Source organism: Equus przewalskii, chromosome 5 (assembly GCF_037783145.1).
Source record: "Equus przewalskii isolate Varuska chromosome 5, EquPr2, whole genome shotgun sequence".
NCBI lineage: Eukaryota > Metazoa > Chordata > Mammalia > Perissodactyla > Equidae > Equus > Equus przewalskii.
This window is the reverse complement of record NC_091835.1, coordinates 24,619,707-24,629,537: the sequence shown is the minus strand read 5'-3', so window position 1 is coordinate 24,629,537 and position 9,831 is coordinate 24,619,707.

Here is a 9,831-nt window from a genome sequence, read left to right as displayed (position 1 = left end):
TCCACCCTCGTTACTTTACATTCAGGTTATTTCTGACTTTTCACTCTTATAAACAAAGCTGTAATGAACATCCTTCCAGCTAAATATTTGCACAGATTCATAATTATTTCCTTAGGGTGATGTTTTGGAAGGAAATTGCTGGATTAAAGTGCATGGATAATTGTATGGCGTATGTGTGTTTTTTTAAGGCCAAGTTGGAAAGAACACTTTAGAAAGTCAATACTGTTTCCAAACAGACAAGACTGGCTCATTCCTTAGAACATCCTTCTCCGGAGAGGGTCAGGGGCTGCCTGACCACGGAGGACAGATGCCGGGGAGCAGATCTATGCTTTGGACCAGATCTGAGGTCCTGCGTGAGCACCCAGGCAGGACCAGGGCAGGGCACTATTGGGACTCTCCTTTTCTTGTCCCTGTTTTTCCCAGTCCATGCGCTCCATCTCCCTCAGCTGCGTCTTTTCTTCTTTCACCTGGCATTGGCCACCAGCAATCTGCCGGCTCACAGTGGTGTCTGCATCCTTCCAGAAGACCAGCTCCTCCTTCCTCCTGGGGAAGCATCCTGATTGGCTCTTCTGGGTCTTATGAGCGCCTTCATGGCCTGAGGGCAGAGTGCTGTGATGGTCAGCCCCCTCTAGGACCACAAATTCATGTCCAGGAGGATGAGGTCCCCAAAACAAGGGAGTGTGGCTCCTAGAAAAGAGAGGAGACCTAAGAAGACGAGAAGAGTGTGCTCCACAGCCCGGTCGATATTCAGAATTGGACACTGCTTCTTTGAGAGGTTTCAGAATCACCACTGAGTCACTTAATTAAATTTAAAAAGATCGCTAATGGCCTGTTGGTGTCATGTGGTTGAAATGTCTGTCAAATTTACTGACTTCTTGTAACCTGTTCTTTTTCTGGTTTTTATTAAGGCATAGTTTACATCCAGGACAATTTGTCCTTTTTGGTTTTGACAAATGTACACAACTGTGTAACCACCAGCACAATCAAGATATAAAACAATTCCTCCACCTTCCAAAATTCCTGATCTGTTTTTTGAATCAAGAAGACACAGTCGGTGGTTCATCAGAAAATGAGATTTAGTTTTAAAATACTTTATATATAAAGATACTTACTGTTAACGTCTATCACATTTTCATGGAATTCGCTCGAAACGTGAGGATAACGGAAAGAATGTGTGTGTCTGCGTGTGTGTTTAATGCCAGAAACACTAATTCAACAAATCTGCCTTCAAAAGCCACTCAAGTATTCTCTCTCCTGCCAATGTGCGTTTCTCAGTCCCACGTCTGAAATGCCCACCCAGGCTGAGCAGAAAGTCCCTTTCCAGAGCAGCAGAGTGGAAACAGTAGAGGGGAGTGGGGCTTATGCTCAGAGAGAAAGGTACAAGGCGTCGGGAGAAAGGCCCCGGAGGGATGGGAGAGGACTGGGAGGGGCTCGGTGAGAAGCCGGCACAGAGCGGGCTAGGCCAGACCGAGAGGGAGGGCGGACGACGCGGGGGGGCCAGCAGGCATGGGGCTGGCGGCAAGGGACCCACGATTTCACCACGCGGGTGGGCACGGCGACCAGCTATCAGCCCACGGCTCAGGCAGAGCTGGATAGTGTGGATGTCCCAGTGAGGCCTCTTGGAGAGGAAGGCAGGGCACCAGGAGAGCGCTGTGACACCTTGGTTTTGTCTCTCTCCAACACACGTATGACTTTCCCCAGCAAACGTCCTCCCCATAAAGCAAAAGTCAATTAGAAATCCTTCCAGAACTCAACTGTGGCACCAGAGACCTCTCAGGTTCAGTTTGTTTAAACAGAGCCAGAGTCAGATGATAATATTTTTATTTTCAAAGAAGGGTAGAATTTAAAGCTAGAAGAGAGCCAAGTCTCTGGAATCAGGGACAGCGCTCAGAATGAAGACGGGCAGGAGAATGCAGCCTCTTGGCTCCCTGGCGGGTGCTCACCCCAAGTCAGACTTGCAGACGTGGCTCATTTGACCCAGGAAAGCTCAGCCTATAATCTCTGCCACCAGCATGTGGAATCCCCAACAGGCTCACGTCTTCCCAGGAAAGGTGATGCTGGTTGGGTAGACGCTCTTGTTTCCACATCTGCAAGGTGAAAGTCTGGTATCAGGTGAACAGCCCAATAACCATCACTAAAATGCCTTCAAACTAAAACAAAACAAAACTGTTCACGCAAACTCAGGGAAATTGTGTAACCTATTGTTCCTATTTTTTAGGAAGGCTTAGTTTGCATTTAGTAAAATTCGTCCTTTTTGCTTTTGACAAATGTATACGGTTGTGTGATCACCACCACAATCAAGATAAATTCTGGTACGTCACGTGGGTCAGTCCCAGGTCAGGATGAACTATTATCCTCGCAGGGTTGGTTGAGGATGTGGCTCTGATATTGATGGCTCTTGGTTATGCCCCCTGCAGCTGAGTGACTTTGGATAAGTGACTTGATCTTTCGAAGGTTTCACTTTTCCCAGCCGCAGATGGAGATGATGACATCACCTGCCTACAGGTAGTGGTGTAAGGATGAGAGGAGTCGATAGGACAAGCATAGGCAGCTCTGTTGCCATCAGCCTCTGTCAGCTGTTGAGGTGGATGTCAGAGATGCTCCTCTGTTAGCACATCCAGAAGCTTCTCCCCAAGACTCTGATTTGTGCTTCAACTAGAATCCAGACTCACTGCATGGAAAGAGGAACAACAACAAACAAGCAACAAACAACATAGCTAACTCTGCCACGGTATTTCTTGTGTTCCAAGTTGGGTTTCAAGTATTTTACATAGATTGACTCATTTAATCCACACAGCGTATGCAGTCAACATTACTGAATCTCCATTCTATAGGCAAGAAAACTGACGTACAGAGAAGGCCATGTGCCCAGGAATTCACAGTTGGTAAGGGATGGAGTGGGGTCTGAGCCAGGGTCTGTGTTTTTAACCACTACGTGATCTGTTCCAAGAGTGAGGCATGGTGGGGAGGCAGGAATATAGGCTGGAAGCCAGGAGTGTAGACATCCATTTGTCTACGGGGAAAGATGTTCCCCATATATAAAGTGAGAAGAACCCTTTACACATCTGTGTTCACCAAACAACCAAAAAACAAACAATGCAGCTTAAAAAATGGGCAAAGGACTTAAACAAATGTTTCTCTGAAGAAGATATACAAATGGCCAATAAGCACATGAAAAGATGTTCAACATCATTAATCATTAGGGAGACACAAATCAAAACCACAATGAGATACTACTTCACACCCAGTAGGATGGCTATTAAAAAACACACACACACAAGCATGGCAAGGAAGCAGAGAAATCGGAACTCTCGTGCCTTGCTGGTGGGAATGTAAAATGGTACAGCTGCTGTAGAAAGCAATATGGCCGTTCTTCAAAAAATTAAACATAGAGGGGCCGGCTCCATGGCTGAGTGGTTAAGTTCGCATGCTCTGCTGCGGCGGCCCAGGGTTCGGATCCTGGGCGCGGACATGGCACCGCTAGTCAGGCCACGTTGAGCTGGCGTCCCACATCCCACAACTAGAAGGACGTGCAACTAAGATATACAACTGTGTACAGGGGGGTTTGGGGAGATAAAGCAGAAAAAAAAAAAGATTGGCAACAGTTGTTAGCCCAGGTGCCAATCTTTAAAAAAAAAAATTAAACATAGAATTCCCATATGATACAGCAATTCCACTTACAGGTGTACACCAAAAGAATTTAAAACAGGGGTTTAAACAGATGTGCATACACCCATATTCATAGTGGCATTATTCACAGTAACCAAGAGCTGGAAGCAACACAGGTGTTCGTTGAGAGAGGACTGGATAAACAGAATGTGGTCTATCCATACAAGGGAATATTATTCAGTCTTAAACAGGAAGGAAATTCTGACACATGCTGCAACATGGATGAACCTCGAAGACATTGTGATAAGTGACATAGGCAAGTCACAAAAAGACAAATATTGTGTGATTCCACTTATATGAGGTACTTAGAGTAATCAAAATCATAGAAACAGAAAGCAGAATGATGGAAGCCAGGGGTTGGGAGGAGAGGACAGAATGGGGACTTAGTGTTTAACGGGGGCAGAGTTTCCGTTTTCGGTAATGAAAAAGTTTTGGAGGTGATAGTGGCAACGGTTGCAGAACAATGTCCATGCACTTAACGCCACTCAAATGTAGGCTTAACATGCTTACAATGGTATGTATATTTGTTATGCATATTTTATCGCAATAAAAGTATAAAATGTTATCTATATTTTATCAAATAAAAAACTATATATCCTGAGCCCATCTTCCAGTGTCAGAGGGAGAGAGAATCGAATGTTCTCTCTGGTTCTCACTGAGTCAGTTAGGAATTACCCTTATTTTCTCCTTCACAATTTTCCATACTTTCTTGAGTACTTTCACGACAACCAAAGGTCATTTTTACAATCAGGAAAAGAACAAAGGTCATATTGACATCCCCTACCTCCTACCTCTGTCCCTCACTCTGTTGGGGCCTGATTTTTTCTTCCTTGGTTGCTTGTCCCCGGAGGTGGCAAAGATGTTATTAGAACCATTTTGCAGACAGGAAAATACAGACTCTGAGAGGCAAAATGAGGCACCCAAGGTCACCAGATAGGTGACAAATCCCAGCATCAAGCCAGGCCCTGCCGGGGGCATGAGGTCTTCCCCCTGCCCTGCCTTCCTCCAGGAGGCTGGGATCGCCGGACCCCTGAATCCCTATTCATCGTCTCTCCTGGAAGTATTTTTGTTTTAAATTTCCGGAGCCTGTGCCTAGCAGAGGCATTGTGAAATAGGCGTGGTGGTAGTTATGTCTAGGGTGTGGCCGTGTGCATGCCAGGCTCACCACCACGCTGGCAAGCAGGGTTGTGCCAAGCCCGCGGCCAACATCCAGAGCAGCATCACTTTTCTGACTTTGCTATCCAGAGAACTCGCAGGCCAGCCCGCACCTCCCACAATGTTGACAAAGCTAGAATGAGACGTTGGGGACCTGGGGTCTGTGCCTGAGGATCACCGCTGGCTTGTGATTTTCTGGAGGCCTTCGGTGCATTTTGCCTCCACTGTGGTCTACCCCTCAGCCTCCATCCGTGAGGCCAGATGTTGGAGTCCCGCCTCGGGGCGAGGGCTGCCCGAGACCATGTGGGCCCTCTGATGCCAGCATGTGCTGACTCAGTTGACCAACTACCACTGGACTCTTGCTGTACACTTTCAGAAAGGTCTTGTTTCTGGTGGGGGGGCACTATAATCAGGTCCCATCTCTAGTGTGTTTGAATTAGCCCCATTCATAAATCTATTATCTTTCTTTCCGCTCACACATACTACAACCACAAATCACATCCGTTTGCAGTCATTTTTATACTCCACTCATTTACGTATATTAGTTTCGATCCTAGGACCTTTCTGTGCTAATTGAAGCTCTTTCTACGTATGCAGACTTGCCAGAACGTTGGGAGCCACAAACCAACTGCTGGCTGCTTCGGACTGGTCTCCTCGGGTCTCTGAGCTGTGCGCTCGGCTAGGCCTAGGCCGCCAGGGACCTCAGGCCTCGGGGTCTCCAGCCCGCCTTCGGATTGTACTGTGTTTTCCTGCTGGGAGACACGAGAGCCTGGGTGGTCAGGAGCCGACGAGTAGGGCAGCCCCCAGCCAAGGACACTTGTTGGCCGGTCACTGGCCTCTTTCCCAAACTCTGCTCCTTCTTGCATATTAGGCAGCAATAGCTTCTCCCTCTTCAGTGGAAAAGGCCAGGACCTGTACTTCTTTTTTTAGCCGACTGTCCTTTCCAGCACATATCGTGCAGGCTCGAGCTGTTTATTTGGATCTTTCTGAGGAACCTCTAACCGTCTTCCATTTCTGTAGACATCGTTGGCAGGGTTACGGAGCTCTCCTCCTCTTCTTTTTCAAGTTGCAAATGCTTAAAATTCTGCCGGCCTTCGAGCTCCCAAGGGGATCCCCATCTCCAGCCCCCTGTGTCGTTGCCATGGCGATCTCCCCTTCCCTTTAAAGTCTGGAATGCCACATTCCATAAGATTTGCACAGAAAGTTGCTTGATCATACGCAAAGGCCTGTCTGTCAGTCTTGAACATTCTGTATCAATAAACACGCTCCGGGACCCTCTCTCTGCTTTGCTGTAAGAAATCAAGCTTGGAGTCTCATTTGGGAGTCTCTGAGGAGTCCAGGATAATAAAAGCCGCAGCCCGCGGATAGCACGAATTGCTGACTCTTTCCCTGGGCGCTCGAGCATTTTAAACTATTATTACGGGAGCAGCAGCATGCATTACAGAGCAGTGGTAAAATTATATATGCAGCCGGACCCAACGCTGGGCTCAAAATGCTGACTTTTACACAGACACTCAGGCCATTTAAAATGTTAGAGCACATTTAAATCCTCAAATAAATAACTTTAATTACATGAAGAACTAGATTTCAAGGAAATTATGGTTATTTGCTAGAGGAAAATAACCTCTAAGTTGTCTTTATGACTTAATGGGTAGTAATTTTTGAAGGAATATTCTGTTCTTGAAGCCTCTGTGTTCAACTGTTTTCTGAAACAAGACTAGGACTAATTGCTCTCGAGGAAAAGATTGTTCCCCATTTTGTGTCAGAGCAGAGGGATGAAAATAAACAAAAGATACAATGTTTCTCTGTACAGAGAAACGGCTTTGTCAAAAAAGGAATTTCCACAATCAAAATAAGGCATCAGGAGCAGAACTGATGTTTTGTTACAATAAAACAAAATTCCTCTGTATTGAATAATGATGGATTTGATGTTTGTTACTAAGCAGAGATTTTTTTTTTTTTTTTTTAATTTCAGGAGTCCATCCTTCGTTGTTTGTAACTCTGTTCGCCGTGATCTTAAACAGCGAGGTGCTAGCAACTGATTAAAGGAGTGAAAGGAAACCCTGCTAATTACGTTGAAACCTTGGCGTCGGTTTCTCTGGCCGGACTGGATGACAATCCACACACCTGCAGAGTTTTACAAGCAGGATCTCACTCGGGCAGTCGACTCCTGTAATGAAACTGGCAAAAAGCGCACAAAGTTGTTTTCCCTTAAAGATAGAGATACCGTGGCAGGGTTTTCAGATGTGTATTGGGGCGGGGAGGGGGGCGGGGGGGGGGGGCCTTGCAGGTGCCGCCACTGCCATAAATCTGTTAAGAGCACTTGCATGATGAAATAAAGGACCCTATAGCCTGCTTTAAGAAGACAGCTCCAGGAAATTGCAAAGATAGAATAATACACACGAGTCAGAGCAGGGAGAGCCGGCTTCCTCGTGCCTGGACAAAGGGACAATCAATTCTTCTCCAAACAAACAGGACTACTTAAAGGCAGAACTTAGGCTGGATGTCGTCAAACTTGCATTTGAGCTCTAAGAAATGAACGTCATTTGGAATATTGCACCAAATTAGCTTCAATAAACTTTCCATTCCTATTGTATTGTTTTCTAATCATTATAAGATACACTTCTTATGACCAGGCTCAGTAAAGAACCAATAATCCCAAACCTGATTTTTTTAATGAAGTCTTTATTATACAACAAGTTGATGGATCAAACACATTCGTTTTTGAACACTGTGGGCATGTGTTTTAGAAACGTGTTCTCCTTTGCTGTGATGGTGTTTGCGTGTCCGTGTGTAAATGTGGGCGTAGATGCTGTCAAAGAATGATCTGTGCTCCGGAATTAGAGAAGAGAAATAACTCTCAATTCAGAAAATGTTTGGAGACAGAGAATACCATTTCCCGTGCTAATTTAATGCAGGTTTTTAAAATGTCATAACTAAAAAATTACAGATGGAAAATATTTTTGTTCTTCTCTTTTATCTAGACAAATTCCAGAAAACCCAGAGGCTTGGTATAGATATTTTTATCAAAAGTATCACCTTGCCGTGTCAGAAATGCTGCCTTGAAAATAGGAAGAGAGAATTTAAAACCATCTCCTTTTTCCTCTGAGGAAATCCCTTCAGGAAAATACACCAATATTTCTACCAAAATATGAAGCATAAAGTGAATGTTCAATAAAGCAAGAGATTTAAAAAAAAAAAAAAAAAAAGGGAAGGTAATGAAAATGAAATTACGCACAGGTTGACATTGGGTTTGCCAATATTTCACTTGGAGCTTTTGCTTCATTTTAATAGTTCGAGAGTTCAGAAGGCTTAAACCTCACCCAACTCCTGCAAAAAAGAAAGCTGTGTGATGTAAATGGTATCTTTTCCTGTGTAATTTTAAATTACTTTTTGTTTTAATCAAATAGATTTGCCATTTGAATTGAATTTGCTAAGGCCTTGGTTATAAGGAAGAAATTCGTTTAGGCTTTAATTTATCAACCCGCAGCTGGCTAAGAGCTCAAATAAGTGAAAATTAAAAAGTAATTTTAAAAAGAATTCCATTAACTACCAAAGGGTCTATACGAAGCTTATTAGAAATTAAGGAATTGCTACAAGAACACATTTTCAGTTTAAAAAATTAGTTTTTAGGAGACTTAAGTGGAATATCATTTAGGTAGAAAGCCTGGAAGTTTGTTTAATACACCGTGTCATAATTAACCAAGACTGTAGCTTAAAGCAGGTTCAAAACTTTAAAATCACAAAAATAGCTTCTTCCTCCAGAAGATTTCTAAGTGACCATCTCATGTAGGACATCTCTCCTTCCCAAGGGAAATATTCCTTCCACGGCACTTTCATTTTCCGAAGCAATTTGCTGGAGTTCATAAAGAGAGAGTAATAGCTCCATCATTCATTGTTGAGGATTTTCCTTAACTCTCCATAACTTTTTCTCATTGCACTTATTTGCTATTCGAGGAGCTGGATGAAGTTTAGGGAACGCTCTAATGATTTGCCTGTTGGGTTTCAGGGACCTGGAACTTTCTGGTGTCTGCAGCCCGAGGGTGGAGGACTCTGGGGCTCCCGTCCCAGTTGCCTGGGGCCGGCCGGCCTCTGTGCTCATCCGCAAGCGCTCCCAGCCAGTGCAGGTCTCCCTGGGGCTTCTGCCCTCGTTTGGACAAAGGATGTCCAGTGAAATCAAAGCAAAAGTGAACTTTCCCTATAACTCCTTGATCTTTTAAGGATCTGGAAGGAAATAGTAAGCCTGTTTGAATAGAAAATGGTGATCCTGTTGCAGAATTTTAAAAAGGCAGTTCCCTAAGCAAGAAATGGTGACAGAGTTGCAGCGAGGGTGCAGTCATGTTTAATTTGGCCTCCTGTGGCAATTGTGATGTGCGGGAAGCAGCCTGGCTCGTATGGATGCTGCCGCAGCAGATACCCTTCAGTATCAGCAGCGATTCTGAACGAGGATGGCAGCAGACACACATAGAGGACAAACGTTAACAGGGGAGATTTGTCACCGTCCCTGTCTGGCCATTGCATTTACGTTCAGGGAGAATACGAAGTGAGAGGTAAGAGAAAGCAGGAGTTACAGATAGTTTTTGTTTTGAAGAGAATTACAAATACTTGGAGAGAGGGGGGTGAGCCCACTTAGACTAACTTAGACTAACACTCTGAGGGACTCACCAGGCTTTCTCGACACTGACTCCTGTGTGGAACTTTGTGGCAACAAAATCATTATCATTTGCACTCCCTCTGACGATATTTCTGTCCAATGCATTTGGTAATTGCTCATTTGAAACGAACTTTGTGGCTACTAACAAGCTTTCTGTGTTTTCAGATCAACTGAAAGGACATTTCTTTTCTGACTCTGGATCTTTTAAATTCCAAATTTCAAACAGCACCTGATCCTGGCCTGCAGCCCAAGGTGGGCCCCAGGTCGGGAGAGCTCAGCAGCAGGCAGGAAGGAATTCGGGTTGCCCAGAATGCCTGTGACCTCCAGTGAGGGCCTCCTGGACGCCTGGCTCC